Here is a 26,042-nt window from a genome sequence, read left to right as displayed (position 1 = left end):
TTAAGGGTCATATAAGAGTCGGAGCACGAGGAAGATATGGCTGTAAGGTCGGATTGCAGGGCAGCATGATCAGAGGCGTTGATGATGACGCGGTAAATTACGCAGTCATCGGCGAAAATTTTTATAGAATAAGTAACGAACATGGGATGGTCGTTAATAAAAATTAGAAAGAGCAGTGGACCGAGAACAGACCCCTGAGGTACCCTGGACTGTACAAATGCGACGGAAGAGTCATGCCTGTTAGCAGATACATATTGGAAGTGATTAGAAATGAAGCATACAATCCAGCGCAATATTTTAGTATCGAGATTATGTTTACGCAACTTAAAGGAACACTAAAGCGAAACAATAAATCTGTTTAGACTAAAAGCATTGCTTGAGAACCCTGTAGGCAGTCATTTCAAAATAATAGTTTATTAGATGTGAAAATGAAGGTCGAACTATCAGTACTTGAATTTCGCGCTGAAACCCCGACGCCGGTACGTCAGCGTGACGTCATTGATTCCAAAGTATGTTTTCGCATTTGGAGCGCGTTGGCTGCGTAGAGAGAGAGAGAAAAAAGGATGCATAGAAAGGCAGGGAGGTTAACCAGAGGCAGTTCCGGTTGGCTACCCTGCACGGCGGGGGGGGGGGGGAGGTGAAGGGGGATAAAAAGAGGAAGAGGTCGAAAGGGGGAGATAGAAATAGAGACGAGCACGAACAAACCGCGTACACTACAGAGCGGTAGGGGGCGGCATTCTTAAAGTTTATCGTGAAGTCCCGTAGACCGCAGGAACCTTAATAACGCGAGTAAGGCCTTCAGCGCGGATGTTCTGTTGGAGTACAGGAAAAAGGACACCATGTGCCGCTGGCTGAGTAAAGGTTCCCGAAACTTGCCATGTTTAATATTCGGTTCTTTCAGAACACAATGTAGTCAGTCTGTACCGCTATATAATTAAGTAGGCCCTAGAAGGTGTCATCAAAGTCCATGACGTCACAGCGACCATGTGCGGGAACTTCAAGGAGACATCGCCACCAGTCTTTCGTTCTTGCGCTTTTTCTGGCTTACCAAGAGTCTTATCGTGGTAGAATCTACGATCTATTGTTAGTCCCTTGTCTGTAGCACTAAATCAATCATTAGTAAAGACCCAAAGCTGAGTGTCACATGAAAAAAAATGTTCTAAGCCATACTGACAGCTAGTGAAAAGCATGTTTGATTCCAGAAAAGCAATAAGATGCGAGTAAATGACACGTTCCATGAACTTACAGGGTACGCTGGTTAATGATATGGGCCTATAATTAAATGGAGAGTCAGTGGGACCAGATTTATGCACTGGAACCACCTTCTCTTTTTTAATCGTTAGGCGGGGTGGATGATTCTAGTGACTGAGCAAAAATGTGCGATAGTATTAAAGGAAAATAGGTCACCGTGCTTTTAAGAGACTTGAAACTGATATGAACAACTCTTGCACAAGAAGATATTTCTCGCTTTATAATCAAACTAGCAATACCAACAGCATCAAAAGAAACGTGGTTCATAGGAATGTAATAAGCAAACTATATGTCAGGAAAAGCATTAGGTGCTGTAGCATAAAAGAATGACACGAATACATTGTTTAACGATTCGCAGCAGTCATCGGGGGCGGAGGGGGGGGGGGGGGGGGGGGGGGTAAGAAACACCGTTTTCATCACACAATCCAATCTAAGATGACTTGCTGTCACTGACTATACTCAAAAATTTCCGCCGATTATCATGAAGAATTGAAGACAGAGTAACTTCATAAAATTCGCTATACGAGACTGCGGTTACTTGCTTGTATTCGTATAGTCAGCAGTGACATAGGCGTGCCAACGCTCTGCATTATTGGCTGTCTTGGTGCGCCGAAAAAGTATCTTTTTATTTAGCGAACGTTTAAGACGTGCATTGAACCATGGTGCCTGTGAATTAGAGGTGATACGTCTAATTGGAATTAATCGATGAATGAGGGAAAGTACTTCCTGCTTAAATCGGCATCAATTTTCTTCAACGGTCCTTGAGTAGAAGTTAGGGAAGCAGTCAGTGATGATCAATTCTAACCCTCGGTTAATAGAATCAAGGTCAGTATTTTCATGATCGCGATTTTTTTTTCGGACTATTTAACAGAAGGAACATAATTTTGTGTCGTGTCTCCTGTTCGCGCTTTAAAAATATTTGTCGACTATGCACTAACTAGGCCCACAGAAAGTTATTCTAAACAGAAGTGCGTAAGTCAGATTGCTTTATACAGTGATAACTTCGACCTGGCAAGTAAGTGATAGTGATAACAAGGGCGGTGCTGTCTTGAGGATAAAATCCAGAATGTTAGCAGAATGTGTTGTGCACCGAGTTGTTTTAAGCTAAAGTCCAAACAAATATTGATGAAAGATGAGCACTCGGACGAAGTTAACTATACTCAAGGAAAATCGGTACACCGATTAATATTAGGGCAGTTAATTTTTCCTAGGATCAATAATGGATAAGGGGGAAATCTTACGGTGGAGACTAGTGAGCGCATCATGAAAGTCTGAATAAAATGTGTTAGATGAAGTAGGCTAGCGGTCACACACACAAAAAAAGGATGTCCCTGTGTGTGTGTGTGGAAACATTTATTGTAATGAGGTCCGGAGGCTCGGCTTCTTAAGCCAAGGCGGGCCGCTCCCACGTTGGCACTGTCAGGCCAAGCCTTTCAGCGACATCATGGGCCCTCTGGACGGCCCTTAGTTGGTCCTGAAACAATGGGCTTTGAAACCTTTTCTCCCACTGTGTCCATTCTTCAACGAGGTTGAGGAGAGTCGGGGGACACCCCGCCAGCATATGTCTGATTCCAATGATGCCATTACAATCGTTGCAGTCCATCTTAATCTCCCTCTCTGGATATATTTTATTAATGGTGTACGGTGTGGGATATGTACCTGTTTGCAATAAGCGCAGTGAGACTGCCTGAGCCCTGTTAAGTTTTGAATGTGGCAATGGGAATTGCCTGCGTCCTGAATAGTAGTGTTTGGTAATGTCATTGTATGTTATTAAATGATCTATAGATTCCCTGGCTTGATGGTGAACGGTTCGGTTGTGACTGGAAGTCCCTGTGCCCGGCGCATATTTGCGTGCATACTAATTCAACATTAATAACCAGGTATAAAATCCCGATAACCAGACTCTTCTTGAATTAAGCTTGCAAAATATTAAAACCTGGTGTGACACATGGCAAATCGTATTAAACACAAAAAGAAACTGTTGTAATGACGGTTACGAGAAAAAAAAAGAGACCTCTGTTTCATACATACTCCATTGAGAACACTTTCTTAACAAGGGTTTCCGCTCATAAATATCTTGTTGTTACTATTGCGTCCGACTTAAGATGGAATGTTCATATCGATGACGTGTGCACCAAGTCACGCAATGCACTATGGTCCTTAGGAAGACGCACTCACAGTGCAACTCCTGAAATAAAAATTCTGGCATACAAAACGTTAATTAGACCAATCTTGGAGTACGCCAAAATAATATGGGACCCTTACACGGTAACGATTAAATCTAAACTTGATAAAATTCAACGACTCGCTTTAAGGTTTTTTTATACTAAGTATCGGCGGCATGACTCCCCCTCAGAACTTAACAAAGTTGCCCCCAATCTACCCTCTCTAGAATCTAGAACTTCCCTCGAAAGACTAAAATTTCTCTTTCTTGTCATTCATGATCTCGTTAGCATAAATAAAAGCGATTACGTTATCATCCAACCAGACATGTTTTAGGCACAGACACAGTATGTACATTACCCCTCCCTCTGTCTTTATTGATTCTTTTAAATTTAGTTTTTCCCCTAGGGCTATCAATGAATGGAACGGGCTACCAGACACTATAGTGAAACTATCATCAATAGGTGAATTTCACGAAAACGTTAAGTCTACATATTTTACATAATTTGTCCCCTGTAACCTTAATTTGTTCATGAGTATACCTCTATAGTGCGTTTTCCAGAATGTGTTCGTTTCGTTAGAATATTTGCTCAACTATGAAGACAGTAATAGAAGTGCAATGTTTCGATCCATACCGCACGTTACTTTTGCTAGGGTCTGGACACTTTTTGTATGTCTTTCTATGCATCACCTTTGTATGCCACTTTGAGTGCCTTCGTGTACAACACACTTTCTTGATCTTGTATACCTAGTAACTGCTGTTTTCACCAAGTTTTCATCTGACAGAATATTCTTGCACCTAGAAAATCAACATTGATGTATGATGTTCCACTACCCACCAAGGTATGCAACACTTCGTATGTTCTTTCTGTACTTGTTCCACTCCTGTAATGACCCATTGGGTTGACAGTATAAATAAATAAATAAATAAATAAATAAATAAGAGGCGACAAAAGCGCTATGTTGCTGCAGATAATCCCGTCAGGACAGCTATCAGTATACCGCCGCCAGTGCGCGGGTCACGATGATATCGAAAAGACTCATGACCATTTTGACACGCCAATATTTCGCGGTCAGGAATTTTACTCGAAAGCCACGTCTCGGTCAGCCCCACAATGTCATATTCACGTGTCTTCATAACTACGGACAGCTGATCGCGCTTATTGCATGCACTGCGTACGTTAGAATGCGGGGCGGAAACCGATCTTTTATTTAATAGCATGGGGTGGCTATAACTGGTGTGGCGGGAATTGCTAGTACAGGCAGTGGATACGTTAGCACTGTCGGCAGTCCTACCATCGGAAGGATACATTTCACCTACTTGGCGGGCAACATGACAGTATACATAGCACTTCCTGTAAATGTACAGTTTATTTAAACGGAGCATCGATTGTTGGCCGCTAGCCTTTTCGAATCCAAGTAGCGTTTCACGCGAGTGACGCGTAGCCACGCAAAAATCTTCACGAACCGAGACACTCGAGGCACGTAATTTGGAGCATTGAGCAACTATAGTTTCCCTTAGTTTTGACGAAGCGAATTGAACAATAATGTATCGTGGTCATTTGGCGTTGTATTGGCTTAATCTACGAGCACGGGAGATACCAGCGTCAGGGATACTAAGGTTTACATTTCCAGAAAGGAATTCGCGTGACTGCTGCTCAGATTGTGCCCACGTTTAAGATGGGTTGTCTGCGAGGCCATAGAAAATAAGGTTGTCCCGACACGATCTGTCCTCGAGCTCATCTAAACATGAATTCAAAGCAGCAGCGCGGTCGTTGACGGCTTCGTTGATAATGCCCGGCAGATTACCAATATATTGGGATGCGCCGAAGGACTCAACAGCAGTAAAATGGGCAGCGAAATCTGATGCCGTTTCCACAGTGGCTCTTGGTTATTTTTCATGAGTTTAACCATATCGACCAGCTCAGCATGAGAGAGAGAGAGAGAGAGAGAGAGAGAGAGAGAGATGCATAGAAAGGCAGGGAAGATAACCATAGGTAGTTCCGGTTGGCTACCCTGCACGGGGGGAAGGGTTAAGGGGGATAAAAAAGAAAGAGTGGAAGGGGGAGATAGAGAGAAAAAGAGACAAGAACGAACAAACCGCGTACACTATAGAGCGGTAGTGGGCGGCGTTCTTAAAGCCTATAGTGAAGCCCCGTAAACCACAGGAACCTTAATAATGCGAATAAGGCCTTCAGCGCGGATGCTATTTTTGGAAGCACTGACCTAAAGCTTTGAGTTCTGATAGTGGACGATTGTCCAACTGGTCCAGTACTCTGCACAGCACTTATCTCTAGATGCTATATCGCGGGCAGACACAGATAATATGTGCGAGCGTCTCATCGATGTTGCATGTGGCGCGCGTGGGGCTGTTGGCCATTCCAAAAAGGAAGGCATAATAGTTTGTAAATGCAACACCTAGCCACAGACGGTACATAGAACATGCGCCTTAGTTGACAGAGCAGTAATTATGGCGAGGACGTCGCTATTCTGGTCGTCCTTAGGACAGGGGTTCAATTCTACGTCCCCAGACAGAAGGAGGGACTTGACTGCACATACACATTCGCTGGCACTGTCAAACAAAACAAGTGTGCCGGGGAAGAGCAACAAAGAACGATTGCTCGAACACCTAACGTGCAAAGGCGGCTATCTACTAACCTGCACAACGTGGCAGAGAGGATGGTAAGGTGACAGCATGTTGACGCTCATACCTGGGCATTGAAAGAAGACGGTTACTTCCAGGCTTCTATATGAGTGGCAGAAGCCGTTGTGGTCGGTGATGATGGCTTCTCGTGAATCCCAAGGAAAGCAGTCGGCGCTACATTTCGATACAAAGAGCTGCCGTTGACAGGATCCGCCATGAACAACGTCGATGTCGTTCTTGTGACGACAGTTGTGCCACCCGCAGGCAGCCACGTGGAAAGAAGATGGTAAGGCGACAGAATGTTTGCCGCTTCTTCCTGGCCAGTGTGCTTAAGATATCGAAAAACTTTTGGTCGCAACATTCGGCGCTGTTGTGACGGCAGGGAATTCTATCGTCGATAAGAACACCGTGGAAATGCACACAACCAACACAAAAGCGTCTTTCTCTTACAGCGAAGCTGTATATGGCTAGCGGATTTGTCCGTCCGCCCATCTGTTGGTGGCCTGTACGCCGAAAATTACTCCGGCGCAACCCCATGCACATGCGCGAAATAAAAAATAGAGAGAGTAACAGAGGCGCACGATTAGGCGACAGCATCTAGATAGTTGAAGTAGTAACTTAGCACGATAAAAACCACAGTGACAAGAAAGGTGGACAAAGACAAGCTCTACTCACAGCTGTTTAATAGAAGGATAGAATCGTACATATATATCCTTTTGTCACGCATGCGCATACCAAGCAAAAAAGGACAGACACATGCACATCAAAGGCGATTGCGCAAGAAGGTCAAATTCGGCATCTAGTGATGAGATAGAAGGCTCATTTATACACCTATCTATATTGTTCTTGATAAATAAGGCCTCAAGTGCAAGCCTAGAAGAGGCGTTGCCGCTCCTGCCCAGAATAGTAGTTTCAAAAAATTGAGCGTCGCACCCACACAAGGCCTGTTTACTCCCATCGTCACGCTACCTGGCCCGAAATTTCCACTGACAAGGCTGGCGTGATGAAAGCGGTGATGTCGAAATCACTGTTGCCTACTCGGGAGCATCCCCATTAGATTCTATGGCAGTCGGGCCAGGTAACAGAGGTGGTGAAGAACCCTCGTACCATATGTCACTACAAGGTCCCGTAAGTCTCAGATTCCAAAATAGGCGCCCTTTCACGAATATATAAACACGTGTTACAGAACAGTCAGATCAGAAATTCCCATCCTCATTCTCATTAGGCCTAAAGGCAGCTCAGATACGTAATCGCTTATTAAGCCGGTTCTTCTTGTCGACGTGGAATCTAAGGCAGCGTCTCCATCTATACGGAGACAGTAACACCTTCAAATAATGTTAGTTGTGGTAAAAAAAAAGGGGGGGGGGGGGCGGGAGAACTGAGAGAAAAACAGCTAAATAAAGAAAACGCTTTTCTTTGTCTAACACAGAGATGAAAGTGTAAAATCGCGTTATATACGATGGCGTGCGAATGCTGCATATTGGATTTCCATGTCGAATCGCGGTATTCGAGACGCAATTCACTGATGATTTGCGTCGTCTGTGACGACACAGTGGTCTCGATGAATTTGGTGTCACTCTTCGCGAGAATGGTCGCAAGAACATGCTTAAAGCACATCCATATAATTACGCGTGCATCCGACTTCGTATCCTCGATGCATACTTTAGGTAAGCGCTTCAGAGTTAATTCCCAAGAGGATTGAAGACGATTGCCATTATAATGCGCAAAGTTCACACAGGATGTAACAATTTCGTGCGCTCGCATTATTCGAGAGCCTCCGTCCTCGTACGAATATATGTGCACCTTTATAAGAGCATTGACGTGTTCAGAGCGCAATCATTAAGGCTAACAAATAACGTTCGCAGTTTATTTTACACCGACCCAGCCCCTCATGCATACACACATGCACGAGCATGCACATGCACGCAGGCTGCAGTACTCGCAGGTGTAAAAAGTGGAGTGCTTATATAGGGCTGAGTGCTATAGCGTCACCGGCCGCACTGTACACACTACTCGTTCCAAGGCTTCGAAGGCGTTCCAGGGCCGCTTTAACCCCGCTTCTAACAAATTTTAAGCTTTCTCTTCGAGTGCGCGCACGCAGGCTCAGGCGCGCTCCTTACTCGGACGAGCGTCGTCAGAACGAGCGCACTCGACAAGCCCTTCCCTGCGATACGCCATATCCCAAGTGCCGGTAAAGAAGGCTCCGAGCGCTACAGCCAATTCCCGTGAAACGGACCGACTCGCCGATGAGCACGGCATAAAGAGTTACGCCGGCTCTCCGTCGAAATGCCAGCGCCCCGCGCGTGGCGGCATGTGCGACGAGGGAAGCGAGCGCGGCGCGGTCGCTCTCGCGCGGCACACGCTTGCCGAACGCGTGTGATCCGTGCCTCACGTGTCTCTTTTATCGCGATGGCAAGTACGCGGACGCTGCACCGGCCCTCGCGGCGTCGAAGTCATGTCCCGGCTTTGCACGGCGAAAGAGAACCGTGGCGTTCAGCGCACATTACATGCACAAGGCGTTTCTCTGTCGAACACGACGCGCGATGCTGGAGCGCTGGCCCCGCGAACGTCGGATTCCGTCGAAGCACTTCACAGCACGAGAAACACCGCGCGAGACCGGAGCATATCTTATAGGAAGACGACTGCATCGTGATGAGGCCGAATATTTGTAGCGGATTGTACTTCGACATGTCCAATGTGTACGTCTCTTCAGCGCATATCTCAGCATTCGGGAAGCTATCGCTTGACTTCGACAGTCATCCTCCGATGGTTTCTGCTTAATCTCAGACTTGCCTTTATTGTATCTCTCACAGATAAGCATTGACCATTAGTCTCGGCACTGAAAGGTCAAAATGTACAACTTTAGAAGCCGACATACAAAAACGCACCACGAAAAAAAAAAAAAAAGGAAATGGGCCGGAGTAAGGTAAGCTGCCTCAGACAGGCTCTCCGAAGTTTCGATCGGTAGTTGTATCTCTTTGAAAGATGGTCATTTCATCATTGACGCTGTAGTTTTGTGCAGTTAGAAGAGTGTCATCCCTCGACCGTTCCAATTATGATGATAACTGTGGACCTATTCAAGCCAGTTACCAGACCAGAAGTATCCAAACAACCCCCAGCACGTAAGAACCTTATAGCTTTAGAAGCAAACATCTCCACTATATACGGTCCTTACCATAGGCCACCGTAACATGTACACTGCAGAAATTTGATTGCCTACAGACATTATAAAACATGGTTATAGCGCTAGGGAAAACGAAGATAAACAGGAAACGTCCGTCCAGCGCCCGCTCTGTCCATTTCGTTTGTTACGTTTGTTTGTTTGCCTCCAAAAGTAGGCTATACCTGCTATGGGGGATTCGTGTTTATGTCCTCCTTTTCCGTAGCGTCATTCTTAACGTGAGTCCTTGTGATTATTCACAACACCGTGGCGTTGGCACGCCCCGAAATAGTACGCAGTAGCCCAAGGGCGCTGAACACCGCGTCATGATAGCGCGAAGGACAAAAAACCTAAGCCGAGAGGTTGCATTGTCGTAATTCAGCTGCAATCGACAGCACCATCCGGTTCATTTTCGCAAAATGTCAGCTGAACTCAGTGGGTGTTTTATAGCTTGGCCATGTATACGAACTACCGACAAAGCACTCCCGAACAAGTGCGCACCGATTAAAACCTATACCGGGAACCAAACACACCGGGCCAGGTCCGCCATCAGAGATGAGAGAGAAACTTTAATGGTGTAGAAAATTGCACCGAACGACATTGTTTCTAGTTCGCTCCAACCGTGTCACGTGTTTGACTGACATGTCGAGGTACGGGAGAGAGAAAAAACGAAGAGAAGGGCTATACGGAGAGTTGGCTTGCGAAAGGGTTGGCAAAATTCTGGCGAATTTAGTAACCAAACAACGCGCGAAATAATGGAGGCCCACAAAATATCAATATTGAAGGGAAGGTGTGTCAATGCACCATCTTTAGTGCTATATGAAAAGGAAATTGCTTACATGTCTAAAAGCCCGCGATCACGCGAACTTACCGCGCGCATGCTCGACGGGTATGCGTGACACCTTCATATCCTGTCCTTCTTTACACACACACACACACACACACACACACACACACACACACACACACACACGTATATATATATATATATATATATATATATATATATATATATATATATATATACGTGTGTGTGTGTGTGTGTGTGCGTATGTGTGTGTGTGTGTAAAGAAGGACAGGATATGAAGGTGTCACGTATACCCGTCGAGCATGCGCGCGGTAAGTTCGCGTGATCGCGGGCTTTTAGACATGTAAGCAATTTCCTTTTCATATAGCACTAAAGATGGTGCATTGACACACCTTCCCTTCAATATTGATATTTTGTGGGTCTCCATTATTTCGCGCGTTGTTTGGTTACCAAATTCGCCAGAATTTTGGCAACCCTTACGCAAGCCAACTCTCCGTATAGCCCTTCTCTTCGTTTTATATATTGACACGTGTACTTATCTTTATCGGGCAACCACGTTTTGCCGCTTAACAACTGTAATCGCACAGCGAGGGACGCGCCTGCATGTATCCGACGTTTCTGGAAAGTTATCGACGCTTCTATCCGCGTGTCTGTTGTCGCCGAACCTTGTGTTATCAGATTTCATCGCGTGACACGAATGGTGTAGAACTTTGTGGAAGACACGCGGGTCCCATCAGTTAATCTGGAACATTCGACGACTGATCTATAAAAGCCGACGCGCTTGACCCGCTAATCAGATTTCGACGATCCCCGACCGTGTTCGCCGCTATCGTTGTGCTATAAGTGTAGCCGCTTTTGTGGGCACAGGTACGCCCAATAAAAGTTAGTTTTGTGTTCCACAGTATTGCTACTGTGTTCTTTGACGTCACGACCACGTGACATCTGGTGGAGGTGCTTTACCTTCATGTACCGGACGCCCCCGACAAGCCGTAACTCAAGCCCGGACCGGAAAGACAACACCAGCGCCGTCCCGGAACATCGAGCAAGCCGCCGTCTTCAACAGCTGCCCCCGGAGCACGGACTGTTACCTGAGACCAAGAAGATTGTGCCCAATGCAACTCCAATGGCAGCCCCAGCGTCCCCCAACGTGCTGCAGCAGCCCAGGGAACCACCGCCGTTCCGCGGTTCCACATTTGAGGACCGGGAAAGCTGGCTGGAAACGTGTGAGAGGGTCGCTAAATTTAACAGCTGGGCAAACGAGGACAAGCTGCGACATGTTTATTTCGCATTGGAGGACGCCGCCAGGACGTGGTTCGAGAATCGAGAAGCCACCTTGACGACGTGGGACCTGTTCCGAAGCGGCTTTCTGCAAACATTTACAAGCGTCGTGCGGAAAGAGCGAGCCCAAGCTCTACTGGAGACCAGAGCGCAGCTGCCGACCGAGACGATCGCGATCTTCACTGAGGAAATGAACCGTCTGTTCCGCCACGCCGACCCGGAAATGTCCGAGGAGAAGAAAGTCCGCCTGCTGATGCGTGGTGTAAAGGAGGAACTTTTCGGCGCAATGATACGAAGCCCACCGACGACCGTAGAAGAGTTCCTTCGCGAAGCCACGAGCATTGAAAAGACACTTGAAATGCGGAACCGGCAATTCAACCGGCGCACGAGCTCGACAAACTACGCCGGAGTTCAGTCACTGGCCACCGACGACCTGCGCGAGACCATCAGGGCAGTCGTACGAGAGGAGCTTCAAAGGATCTACCCTTCATCGCAACCTCAAGTGGCCACAGTCGCCGAAATTGTCAAAGAAGAAGTTCAGCGATCGGTCGGAGTTCCCGAGTTACGACCACAATCATCGCAGCCCCAGCCAGAAGCGATGACCTACGCCGCCGTCGCCCGCCGTCAAGGTCCCCCTCCACGACCGCGGCAGGGCCCTGCAACGCCGCAATTCCGTCGACCACCGCCGCCGCCGCCAGCTCGCCCACCCGTCGCCCAGCGCAGCTACCCGAGAAAGACAGACATTTGGCGAGCCCCCGACCACCACCCGCTCTGCTATCACTGCGGAGAAGCCGGCCATGTGTATCGCCGATGCCCATACCGCGACTTGGGACTGAGCGGGTTCGCCGTCAACGCGCCGCGTCCACAGCTTGGAGAGCGCCCACGTGACATCGCCGACTACCTCACCGCTACTCAATGGAGCCCTCGACGACCGTCCCGTTCGCCGTCACCAGGCCGCTACCTGTCGCCGCAGCGCCGACCATACACAGGCCAAGCCCGGGGCCGCTCTGCGAGCCCATATCCGGAAAACTAAAAGCAGCAACCGATGCAGGTGCGGTTGCTGTTCGTCGAACTGACGAAGATCCTCCGCCGCCGACGCAGACGACGAAGAAACCATCTCGACGACCTAATGACGACATGCCGCCGTCCCGAAGAAGTCGGGAAGCCAAGACTACACCGACGAAAGGCGACTTGACGACGCGACGTTCCAGCTTCAGTTTAACACGACGCAGCCGTGATCCGACGCCAAGACCCAACTGCAACGCCAGACAAAGAACCACCGACCTCGACGTGCTTCTCGACGGCCACGTAGTCACTGCCTTAGTCGACACAGGGGCCGATTGCTCCGTAATGAGTGGACACATCGCCGCCCAGTTGAAGAAGGTTAAGACTGCACGGGAGGGTCCCCAAATTCGGACCGCTGGAGGACACCTCATTACGCCAACTGGAATCTGCACGGCAAGAATTACCGTTCATGACCGGACTTACCCTGCAACCTTCGTTATCCTCCAACAGTGTTCACGAGACGTCATTCTCGACATGGATTTCCTGAATCAACATGGCACAATCATCGACCTGAGTCGAAATCGATAACGCTGTCCGAAGATCAAGCGATACAGCCGGCGAGCTCTGGTAGTCACAACGCCTTGAGTGTGCTTGAAGATCGAGTGCGCGCTCAACCGCGCACCAGCATTACTATTTCCATCGGCACCGAAACACCCGCCGACGTAGAAGGTGTTATCGAGGGTGAAAAACGTCTACTGCTCGACCGTGAAATTTCCGTCTCAAGAGGGATCGCTCGACTGCATGGAGGGAAAACTGAAGTGTTGCTGACAAACTTCAGCCAGGAGTTCAAGCACATCAACAAGGGCACGACGATCGCGTAGATCGAGGAAATTCTGGAAACCAGTAATGCGTTTGTCCTCTCGGATTCCGCCGCATCTACCCCGACGACCATGGTTCCCGAACCAGACTACGACATTAATCCAAGTCTCTCCGTGATTAAGCAACAGCAGCTCAAAAGTCTGCTCCAACGACACAAAAGCTGCTTTTCGACGTCATCGAGGATTAGACAAACACCAGTCCACGCCAGCTACCTTCTTGTGGTGCCGTCAGCGCTCCGTCCAGAAATACTGCACGCCCTACACGACGATCCAACCGCTGGGCACCTCGGATTCTCCAGGACGCTGTCGAGGATACAGGAAAAGTATTACTGGCCACGTCTGACCGCTGACGTCGCCCGTTACGTCAAGACATGCAGAGACTGTCAACGACGCAAGACACCACCGACAAGGCCAGCAGGATTACTACAGCCGATCGAACCTCCTCGTCGACCATTCCAGCAGATTGGGATGGATTTGTTGGGGCCGTTTCCGATGTCAACATCCAGGAATAAGTGGATCATCGTGGCGACGGACTATCTCACCCGCTTTGCTGAAACCAAAGCTCTACCAAAAGGCAGCGCAGCCGAAGTGGCGAAATTTTTTGTCGAGAACATCCTGCTGCGACATGGTGCCCCAGAAGTCCTCATCACCGACAGAGGAACGGCCTTTACAGCAGAGCTCACCGAAGCCATTCTGCAGTACAGCCAGACGAGCCACAGGAGGACAACTGCCTACCATCCGCAGACGAATGGTCTCACGGAGCGCCTGAACAAGACCCTCGCCGACATGCTAGCAATGTACGTCGACGTCGAGCACAAGACGTGGGACGCGGTCCTGCCGTACGTAACCTTCGCCTACAACACGGCGGTGCAAGAAACAACACAGATCACGCCATTCAAGTTGCTTTACGGCAGGAACCCGACGACGACGCTCGACGCCATGCTGCCGCACGTCACTGACGAGGAGAATCTTGACGTCGCTACCTATCTCCAGCGCGCCGAAGAAGCCCGACAGCTCGCCCGCCTACGGATCAAGACCCAGCAGCGTACCGACAGCCGACACTACAACCTCCGACGACGCTTCGTCGAGTACCAGCCCGGCGACCGTGTTTGGGTATGGACCCCGATACGCCGGCGAGGACTCAGTGAGAAGCTGCTGCGACGCTATTTCGGACCCTACAAGGTCATCCGACGTATTGGCGCACTAGACTATGAGGTCGTGCAAGACGGCATTTCGCACTCACAGCGGCGCCGCGCACGATCTGAAGTGGTCCACGTGGTGCGCCTTAAACCATTTTACGGACGCTGATGAACTTCCTTAGTTTGTTGCTTTCTTTGCTACGAGTGCTTTTCTTTGTTACTTTCGTTTGTTAGCAGCATCGGGTCGATGCTTTTTAAGAGGGGGGTAATGACACGTGTACTTATCTTTATCGGGCAACCACGTTTTGCCGCTTAACAACTGTAATCGCACAGCGAGGGACGCGCCTGCATGTATCCGACGTTTCTGGAAAGTTATCGACGCTTCTATCCGCGTGTCTGTTGTCGCCGAACCTTGTGTTATCAGATTTCATCGCGTGACACGAATGGTGTAGAACTTTGTGGAAGACACGCGGGTCCCATCAGTTAATCTGGAACATTCGACGACTGATCTATAAAAGCCGACGCGCTTGACCCGCTAATCAGATTTCGACGATCGCCGACCGTGTTCGCCGCTATCGTTGTGCTATAAGTGTAGCCGCTTTTGTGGGCACAGGTACGCCCAATAAAAGTTAGTTTTGTGTTCCACAGTATTGCTACTGTGTTCTTTGACGTCACGACCACGTGACAATATATATATATATATATATATATATATATATATATATATATATATATATATTAAAATTAAATTATGGGGTTTAACGTGCCAAAACCACTTTCTGATTATGAGGCACGCCGTAGTGGAGGACTCCGGAAATTTCGACCACCTGGGGATCTTTAGCGTGCACCTAAATCTAAGTACACGGGCGTTTTCGCATTTCGCCCCCATCGAAATGCGGCCGCCGTGGCCGGGATTCGATCCCGCGGATATATATATATATATATATATATATATGAGTGAGTGAGTGAGTGAGTGAGTGTGCGTGTGTTATAATGTAAGCTAAGTACACTTATATATTTAGCTTATATATTTATATATTTATACGTTTGTTCGTCAATCATAACAATAGCATCAGTTGTTAGTCAGCGCACCGTGTCGTTTGCCTTAAGCATTTGTCGGCGTCGTTAGCGATGTGCCCACCCAATTATGTACGAACAACTAGCCGAAGTTTCTGCTTTAATGGAGTCACTTTAACCCCCCGTATTCTAAAACATACCATGCTCGAAGCCCTAAATAGTATTATTGCTTTGTTTCTATAACGATCTTCGGATTCAGTAAGTTCAGTGACAAGCAATAGGGCACATTACCTATTTACCTGAGCTCGACGCGAGTGGTTCGAGTCGAAAGTCGAGATGATCCATCCGAATCCGACCACGTTTACATGCAATTTCAAGCCCCTCTTTGAGTTGACCGAACTAGCCTCGCCGCTCGTTCGGCCAAATCCGCTGGCGTTTACAAAGAAGCGACGACCGGTCGCCGGCCCGGCAAGCCGACTAGACCCGATTGTGTCGGGTTCGTGTAAGCGTAGCCACACACGAGCGCTTACTTGCTAAGGGGACACACACAAGCGTCCACTTGCTTGTAGCCGTTTGTCACCGCGCTTACGCAATGTGTCTTACCAATTGGACCGAACCTCAACGCTCGTCAAGTTCTACGACGAGTAGTTGCAACAGGGACACACCTTCACTCCCGTGTGTTCAAGGAGACGCCAAGAGCGCCTGGCTGCAATATTATCGCTGCTCAGAAGCCTCCACGCAGCGTTACTAAAGCTGTGTTAACACTTTCAAGAGCGGGCGCTCTCATCCACTTTGTTTTGTCGAGGTGAAATGCCTTGGGAAGGAACGTTCTAGACTGCGGACTAGACCTACGGTAACAAAAGTAGTGACGTATACCATCGTGTGCGACCAATCGACGAGCTTTCATCGCTGGCCCACGCCATGAACGTTCGTCTGCCACTTGCCGTAAGGGCCAGTTCGTATACTGTTTACGTGGATCCTTGGCCGACATTCCTTTCGTTCATTCTTTGCTCATTGTCCTCTCTCCTTTCCAAGAATGAACGTGCGTTGAGTGCAAACGGCCGTTTCCAGCAAACAATACATATGCCTGTTAACACCTGTCTCTGAAAGGGGGCTAACGAACTCGCCGCGACGAAAGATACAGAGTACTCAAGGAAAAGGCCGTTCATCTGCTGCTGGATGCAGGGCGATACCGGGTTAACTTGGATGTACCTTGGCTACCATTTCGTTAACTACAATGATTGACTGGCGACCGTCTTTAGTAATAGAAGTCCGTTTGTAGAAAATAATTTACAGTTAAAAGCAAAAACCAGCGCTGATTTTGTTTATGTTTTTGTTGAAGGTATATCCGCGTGAATAACCAAAAGCCCTCATCGAAGCTAACTTCACCACAATGAAAGGCATTACAGGGAGAAACCCCGTTCAGTAATTCTGTTTGCCCTATGTAGCTCACCGGATGTGCGCGCGTTCTGCTCGCAAGTCATGCACGTTCTGGTCCAAACAAATGATCCAATTCCTTACAGATAGCGGAGACGAAATGCTGACGAACTGACCAATTGTGAGGTCACTGGAGTTATCAGCTGGTCGGTTTTCGCATCCTGAAATTATACCAGCCAAGGTGGCAAGCCAGATCGTCATGTGTAATAACCAGGCACAGGGTCAAGCGCGGTCAAAGAGATTCCTCTCACGGCAAGAAACTTGAGTATCCTATCAGGCTACTTGCACTTAAAGTCCTCTGCTAAGTGGAACAGCGTCAAGGCGCACGTTCAATGTCACTCATTTTCTACCATCCGCCATAACACGCGACACTCTTTCTTGTGCGGATAACTTTCGCCGCCGGCGTTACACCTTGGGACAGCAGGATAAACAGCCCGCGAAGGTTGTAGCGATTTAGATTTTAGTGAAAGAGAAAGAAATAAAGATCTCTCACTCCAGAAGAGACAATTTTCTAACAGCTTTCTTTTAACGAGAGCCGTCGCTATCGCAGTGCGTGTTGCTGGTATCGCAAGAAAAAGAATTCCAAGAAGGAAAAGAATGAGAAAGAGAGAAAGGAAATACACACAGGAGGCGAATGGTATACCCGGTGCTGGCCTGACAATGGTGTTCCAAAAAAGGCGTGTAGGCGGGGCAAAGCAATTTCCATGTCTTTATGCGGGCCTCGGCTCCGCGACTCCTGCCGTGATACCGCGGCACACCAGCTCCTGGCTGTTACTCCTCCTCTCGAATGAGCACATGTCTTTACGAGGCTCGGAAAAGATATGCGGGTACACGCAGCGGTGCCAATTATACGCCCGCTTTGGAGGCACGCGAAGGAGGATGTGAAGGCGCAGCGATTATTCTGTAGTTGGCTTCTGTGACAAGTGCATACGCTTTCATGTTGTACATGGTTGAGTGTAGCCATGTTGTTACGCGTTTGTATGCGTGAACGAGCGTGTGTGAGTGCGTGCGTGCGTGTGCGTGCGTGTGTGTGCTTGAGAGAGAGAAAGAGAGAGAGAGAGAGAGGGCCTACGCTATGTATGGGCACGTGAGCCTGCATGTGTTATGTATGCATGTACGTACGTATACGTATGTACTGTGCGCGTGTGTGCGTATACATACATGTGTGTGTTCCCGTGTGTGCGCTCGTAGAACTGTACCCTCGGTATGCATAAAAGTTTTCTCCCCGTCTGACGCGGGAGCGAGCGCTCGACGACTTGGTATAATTAAATTACACCAGACCGTCTGCCGTTTATTTCGTAACCGGAATGCCTATCGCTATGAATCACGCACAGAATTGCTCCCTTCTTTTTCTCCTACAACTACTCGCAACTACGGGCAGACGTATTACGTAGAGTATGGCGTCACAACTGCACTGGACGAAAGAAGAATCTTTCCGCCTACGCATCGGTCTCTCTCTCTAGAGGATGCTCGCATTTGGCGGCGCCTCCAGGGCAACAATTATACATCACCATATTGGATCTACTTAACTCAGACGAGGGACTATAACGACGCCCTGTGCAAAATTTGTAAGGAGAAAGGTACTCTAGATCATGTAATATGGGAATGTGCTGGCTCCTCAGTGGTCAAGGAGAACATTGACAGTAGAGAAGCCTGGGAGGCGTTGCTCCAGAGCGAGGCTGAAGACGACCAGCGTCGAGCAATCCGCCTGGCCGTTGAGGCAGTGAAGACTCACCGTCCTCAAGGCGCGGGGACTGCTTCGTCCTCTCTCCCCCCCCCACCTGCGTGTAGGGTAACAGGCGGACACCCCAGTTCGGTGAAATATTAGTTTTCAGTCAATCACTCAATGCGTGTCATATGCGTCTTGGCGTAGGACGGACTTCCTCCTCCTTTTCTCGGTTACACTTGAAAGCGCGAGGACCTCCGCTGCGCGTGTTTTGTTTCTTTACCCAGTCGCTATCCTTGCTTTAGTACAGCAATGTATATATTTTTTTTAAATCAGACGTATAACTTTTGCTCCGTGCGCGTAATTTAGATTGCTCTGCAAAAAAATGCAGTTTGTTGCCAGCTGTGCAGCACTAAGTAATTCATTTACATTCCGTTTATCAGCTTTGCAAACGTGGGTAAATAAAGTTCTATTCTACAGCAAGGTTCTGTTAGACAATCTCTATGATGTGTCATGGTTTAAAACGAAACAAAGCCTTCAGTGAGCATGACGTAAGAGTATGTATTTAATTAATGCATGATATGTGGACAAGTGGGATAGCTGCAATGCTATGTGCGATGTGATAGCAAGCTAGCTATGCAACTAATTACACGTCAAGCGGTAAATGAAGGTCAGGCGGTGGATTGTTCCTCGCACATAGTTCAGTTCTTCTGTACTAGTAGTATTAACTATAGCTCCGGACGAGAATCGTAAAATTATGCTAAGACTAATAGTTCTTATCTCGACCCTGTGAAGGTTCTCAACATTAGATTTAGTAACTTGAGGCATCCATACATTAGAAAGAGTATTCTAGTTTAATCTGATTAGCATGAAATAGATAATAAAGTTTAAGTGCGGAGTGTAAAAGCTGCACGGTTTATATCATGCTGCCATTTAATAACATATCAGCCGTTTAGCAGCTGCAGCATTTATGGTTAACCTCGCAAACTGAACTCTGTCACGTAACACTTCACCTGACACTCCGCAGTCAGAATCCTGACTTAAACGTTCCCCCCCCCCCCTGGTTAAATTAGGCTATATTTTTACGTACAAGGTGTCTCGAGCTTTGATTTGAACGCCCCACTCCAACTTTCCGATCAGTTTAGTTACTCATGGTGGCAGGAATCTAAATGACGGCACGGCTAAGACCATGACAACTATGGCGATCCGGGATTGTATCCCGGGTGGGCGAGTAATGAAATTAGTTGATTGGTAAGGTTTTTTATTTCGACAAGCTTCTGGCAAATTACTTTTCTAAGAAAGCAGCTATGGCAAAATGTTGACGACAATGTCCGCAAAAATAAAATCCACCGAATCTGGCTGAAGTACCTATAGTAGTCATCCCTGTAAAAGTGCTTGAACCTCAACGAGAATGTCGTAAGTGAAGAGCACGGTACCATACCGATGATGTCGATGAAAAAGGAAGACCTTCCAGAAAAGTAGCACAGAGGAAAAACACCAGGTTCCTATACAAGAAACTGCAAACCAAACTTGATCGACCAGATAGAAAACTCTTCGGCCGGATGCTCCTGGGAACTCTATGAGGTAACCAGTCTGCCACGGGGTAGCTGCGATAAAATGAGAGGAGCTCTAAAATGTGTCGTTGTGAAATCTGTATCCGATCTACCGCGTCGGGTGTATTTTTGTTTGTTTTGGTTTTGTTGATTTGGAATACGATAACAATCTGTCGTTGTCCATTCTCGGAGCTCCATCTAAGGAAAGACACCAAGAAAGCTTCATGCAAAAGAATCCCGACCGGCTGGGCCGATCGTGGCAGGCCTTTATATAAAGACCTTCCTGCGGAAACCGAGACGATTGCCGAGACAGCCATTATAAATAAAGTTAATCGCCTTTTCTTTCTGTTCTTGTTAAACGCTTTATAGTTTCGCAGTGGAATGCTTTTTGCTGGGCTGCTGGCGGATAATATCGCGGGCTGTGGGGTATGCTGATGCAAGCGGGACGGCGATAATACAGCGACTAAGTATCTGACGAGGCGGACCTAATGGCGTAGGCACGCGTCCATTCTAGCCAAAGTGCGAGGCTTTTAATATAACGCACCTGCCTATTTCATCTTTTGTGTAGCAGATATCGAAGTGTTTTTGAGCACTTATATATGTTCTTTTTTTTCATATATCACGCCTTTTTTGCCATGACGTCGTGAACCTTACTCAGACTGTGCATCACCCATCATAGAAACAGATCTGGATGCACAGCATGTACATTAATTATATATTTCGACTAGACTGCTTTCTTGTAGCGTCTTCTTTGTCTATAGAAAGCATACAGGTTGTAAACATACAAAAGTCGTTGCCAAGTTCATTTCATTTGGTTTATCGCGATACATAGACATACACAGACATAAATACATAGACATACACAGAATGGAATGGAATGGAAAACTTTATTGGTTCTTTAAGATATTAGCGAGTTGAGGACGAAGTCTTCATTCTTGAAAACTTTGCGTCCTCTTCAGCCTTGGGTGGGCCCCTAGTCCAGGGCACCACTGAGTCGGGCCACCTCGCTTGCGTATGCTATGAGGGCCCTTTGGACCCCTAGCTCGCAGCTGGTGAGCCGGCTCTCCCATTGCTCCGCACTTGGCGTTGTATGCTTGTGGAATGCCTTGTTTCTCTCGCATTCCCATGTGATGTGATATAGTGTTGGCCTTGCTCCGCACCACGGGCATACGGCGCAATATTGTGTGGGGAACATCCTGCTTAGTACGTAAAGATTTGGAAAAGAACCCGTCTGCAGTCTACGCCATCCTGCGGCTTCCTCCTTCGTCAACGCTTTGTGTGGTGGGGGGTATTGGAATCTTCGCCCCCTATATAGGTTTAGCAGCTCTGAATAACTGTCCCCGCAAGTAATCTGAGGCTCTCCCGGGGGGACTGAGGTGCCCGCTCGGATGGTGAAGCCTCGAGCTAAGCTGTCCGCCCCTTCATTGCCCTGAATCCCTGCGTGGCTTGGTATCCAGATTATGTTGTGTGTAGGTTGTCCTTCATAGAGCGGTGCTCTACTAAGAATCTTGAGTGCCGTGCTGCTTATTCTACCCCTGATATAGTTTCGGCACGCCTCTTGTGAGTCTGTTAGGATGTTGAGGGATTTTCCTATCCTGTATCCTTCCTCTGCTGCCAGTGCAACAGCTATTTCCTCTGCTTCGGTTACGTCTGATACCGCTGCCGTGAGACTCATGATTAGTTTGCTTTTATTATTAGCTACTACCGCTACTGCGTGTTTCCTGTGTTCTTTTGGATAGAGGGAAGCATCTGTGTAGAATGTGTTGTCTCTCTGCCCCATCGTTCTTTCGTAGAATTCTGCCCTAGCCTGTCGCCTGCTGGTATGGAGATTGGGGTCCATATTGCGGGGGACAGGTTGTATACGTAGTTTCTTCCTTAGCAGGTCCGGTATTATTGCCCTACTACTTTGCGGTTTTTCTATTTCCCAACCCAACTTTGTCAGGAGCGCCCTTCCTGTTGTTGTGTTACTGAGCCTTCGCGCTTGTGCCTTGAGCTGGCATTCTTTTAGTTCTTCAAACGTGTTGCTGATTCCCAGTTGCATCAGCTTGTCATTGGATGTGTTTCTTGGGAGATGAAGGGCTGTTTTGTATGCCTTCCGAAGGATTGCTTCGGCTTGTTCTCTTTCGGCTTTGATGGTTACATGGTACGGCAGGGAGTATGTGACCCGGCTGACCACCAGGCTGTTGACCAGCCTGAGGGTATCTTCCTCTCTCATGCCGTATCTCTTGTGCGCAACTCTGCTGATCATGCGGCCCACTTGTCCAGCTGCTCTACTCAGCAGGCAGAGGGTGTGGCTGCACCTCCGGCTGCCCTGCAGCCACATGCCGAGGATCCTGATCATTTTCTTTTCCGGAATGTTCTGGCCTTCGATTTTTACTTCGAGTGGGGCATCTGTTGGGTGCCTTCCCACTCTGAGGAGCTCAGACTTCTCCGTGGAGCATCTGAGGCCTCTTTGCTGCGTATATTCCTCGATGCAAACGGGGGCTTTCTGTAGCGCTTTTTGCTTGTTCCCTAGTGATCCTTCGGTGGTCCAGATGGTTATGTCATCTGCATATATGGCATGACTGATGCCCTGGACTTCGTTGAGCTTCTTCGCAAGGTTGACCATGGCGATGTTAAAAAGTATCGTCGAAATTACCGAGCCCTGCGGAGTGCCCTTGCATGGCGTTTGAAAGGTGCCGCTCCGCAGGTCTCCGAGGCCTACTGTCGCTGTTCTATCTGTGAGGAAGCTTCTGACATAGGCGTGTACTTTCTTCCCGCAGTTGGTAGTGTTGAGTCCTTCCATAATGGCGGCGTGGGATACGTTATCAAAGGCCCCTTTGATATCAATGGCCATGACGACGTTCTCCCCGTTTTCCGGCATTGGTTCGAGTACCTCTTCTTTTAGTTGTAGCAGGATGTCTTGGGTGGATAGGTTTGCCCGGAAGCCGAACATGGTGTTGGGGTACCACCCTCCGTCTTCTAGGTGCGTTTGGATTCGTCGGATCACAATTTTCTCAAACAGCTTGCCGAGGCACGATGTGAGCGAGATTGGTCTGAGGTTTTCAATTTGTAGTTTCTTGCCGGGCTTGGGAATCATGACCACCACGGCGTGTTTCCACTCCGCTGGGACTGTTCCGTCTTCCCATAATTTGTTGAGGTAGATGGTGAGTTGGTCTACTGCTTCTTCACTTAGGTTTCGTATTAGCGAGTTGCGAATCTTGTCCGCCCCTGCCGCCGTGTTCTTCGTGGTTGCTCGTAATGGCTTCGACAACTTCTTCCCAGAAAAAAATTGTGCCAATGTTTGGTCGTGTGACCTTCATAGGGAGGGCACATACTAGATATGAGCGGGAAATCAGCATCCGTCCGTGTCTAACATCTTTTCCTTGTGCACGCATCCCTTGTGCCCTCGCTGGTGCTCCCTTTTTCAAGTTCATCATGCCCCAAGTGGCCCTAGAGCTTGCGCTAACAGACATTCAATTGAGTTGTTTGCAGAAAGCCTTTGGGCCATTGTCTAAAAAACATGTCTGCCGTCAGGATGTCTATGAACCGTACGTACGCTTTATAGTAAAATGGATAATGGGTGTCTGTGTTTTACTAAGACCATACATCTATTATTTTAAAATGAATGTATAGCGACTACAGATTGTCTTTAGATTTCAGTGGACGGTGTTGCCGTGTTACAGACATGTGTTCATGGTCTATATAAAAAGTACATAGATTGTATAGCGACAAAAATCTTAAGACCATTTTCTTTTGTCTATGGTGGTTGGTCCACGTGAATCAAACTGAGCTGTTTGCAGCAAGTCATAGACAGTCGTCGAAAAGAAGTTTGAGGCCATAAGCCCAAACGTAGTCTGTGGACATTCTAGAGATTTACCGTCAAACATCTCATGTGCCGCTTAAGCTATATAACTACTAATCTCGTTTAAACACATCATTGACATGTGATTCCGTATGATAACACTAGATTGATCGTAAATGCGGGTCATGTGATAGAGGATAAATTCGTCAGTGTATATTATACAGACTGTCCTTACTTTTTTGTGTGTGTGTGCGAGAAATGGTTTTAGAGTGCGAACAGCCGCCTAGGAGCGAAGAGATCTAATAGGATATATACTCCCAAGCCGACCTAACTTAGCAGTTCAACTTGTTGCAGGTATCACGTGCACTACATGTTATCAGTCTCTGGTGCGAGTTTCCTGCTTGGCGGTAGGAGATATTTATCGTATTCTGTGAGCGTTTCCTCTGAGCAGGGGAAAAATAAGTTGACCGTTTGAAAAGCCGTCGTTTGTCACGTATTCAGCGACTTGAAATAAGAACGTTTGGTTTCGGTGACAGGCTCTGCAGTTTGCAGCAACGAGAAGAGTGTCAGTTTCGCCTTATTCTCCAAAAACAGCGCCTCGGCGGCTGGCTCTCGCATCCCATCAATACCACTCATTGTGTTTTGTTTAGTTCAAGAAATATCTGCAAAAATCGTCAAAAGCATACCACGCTGGTCGGCCTATTAAGTCGAGTACTTGAACGTGAAGACTCCGGCGAGAAATCACATTCTTCAGTTACTACAATTCCATCAACGAGAAGGGGGTTAACCGATGTTCCCGATTTTTATTAGTCATGTCATAAGAAGCCAAAACAAACACTGACACCAAGGACAACATAGGGGAAATTACTTGTACTTAATAAATGAAATAAAGAAACGATAAATTAATGGAAATTAAAGTGGATGAAAAACCCATCTGCGGCTAGCTGGTTTCTCATCCACTTCCATTTCCATTAATTTATCGTTTCCTTATTTCATTTATTAAGTACAAGTAATTCCCCCTATGTTGTCCTTGGTGTCATTGTTTGTTTTGGCTTCTTATGATTTAATTCCATCAAGTCAGACAGCTGAAACCTCAGACTTATGATCAAATTACAAAAAAAAAAAAACTTTAGGAAACTTGCTGGAAATCACCTCGCCTTTTATTGCATCGACTGCCCGAGAGGCATTCGCTGAAAAGTGTCCGTAGGCCCTTGCCATACGAGGGCTAAAATTCAGCGTTTGTGTCAAGTATCCTGAAGCTCAGATGCAGAGAGTAAGGAAGCAGGCTGCACACCGTCAGCACCATCTAATCACCCATTGCATAGGTGGCCCTCCAGAGATACAGTAGTGTGCTCGCAAAGGCACATGTACTTGACTGCCACGAACCCTTGTCTTGAGAAGTGTTAACAGTGGAGATAGCTGTCATTGGATAGTCACGAACGCACCACTTCCAATCTATCAGTGGAGGCTGTTCAGTTGACGTATCAAGATAGAAAATCGAAGCCCAGGCGGATCAACTATAGAAACACGCTATAGAATCAACTGATGAATATCATGTCTATTATCGCATCGATGGCTAATGAGGCACTCATTAAGATACAGCCAAACGTGCTGTGGTCATGGGTCCTTGTGTTACAAAGAACGATCGTGTATTCGCTGGCAAAGCCCTCCAGAAGCAAGGTTTCTTGCACAGACATTTTATCGACATCGTGTCATCGTCCACTGCTTCAGCATCCGTGAAGAGATTCGGTTGCACACTCTCGCAATCACTTGTGGTTGGGATCCGCGACCCTTGTTTTAGATATACTCAACAACGGGTGAGGCCGACACCTATAGGCTAGGCATAACACAAACGCGTCAGTTCCAATCTACCGGTGGAAGTTGTTCAATTTGCACAATGGTGTCAAGATCGACAGCAGATGCACAGGTGCGTGCTTAACTGCGAGAACGTGCTGTACAACCCACCGGTGAGCGCCATCTCACCTCTTATCGCACTCTCTGAAAAGCACTCACACGTGCACCGTAGACACCCTTATCTCACATAGAACGACAGTGCACACGTTGCAATCAAGCCTTCCAGAAGTAGGCTCTATACAACCGCCCAATCGACAATCATGTCGTTGCGTTCAGTTGTAAGCTCTCACAAGCGCGTGTGGTTGGTGACCGCGAACCCTCGTCTTGAGAAAATTGTGCGACGGGTGTGGCCGACACTGATCTCCCATGCATGACACGAACGCGTCGCGTTGCGCGAGGACGTCC

The sequence above is a fragment of the Dermacentor andersoni genome, chromosome 7 (assembly GCF_023375885.2).
Source record: "Dermacentor andersoni chromosome 7, qqDerAnde1_hic_scaffold, whole genome shotgun sequence".
Lineage (NCBI taxonomy): Eukaryota > Metazoa > Arthropoda > Arachnida > Ixodida > Ixodidae > Dermacentor > Dermacentor andersoni.
The sequence above is the reverse complement of the archived record's forward strand: the minus strand, read 5'-3'. Positions refer to the sequence as shown.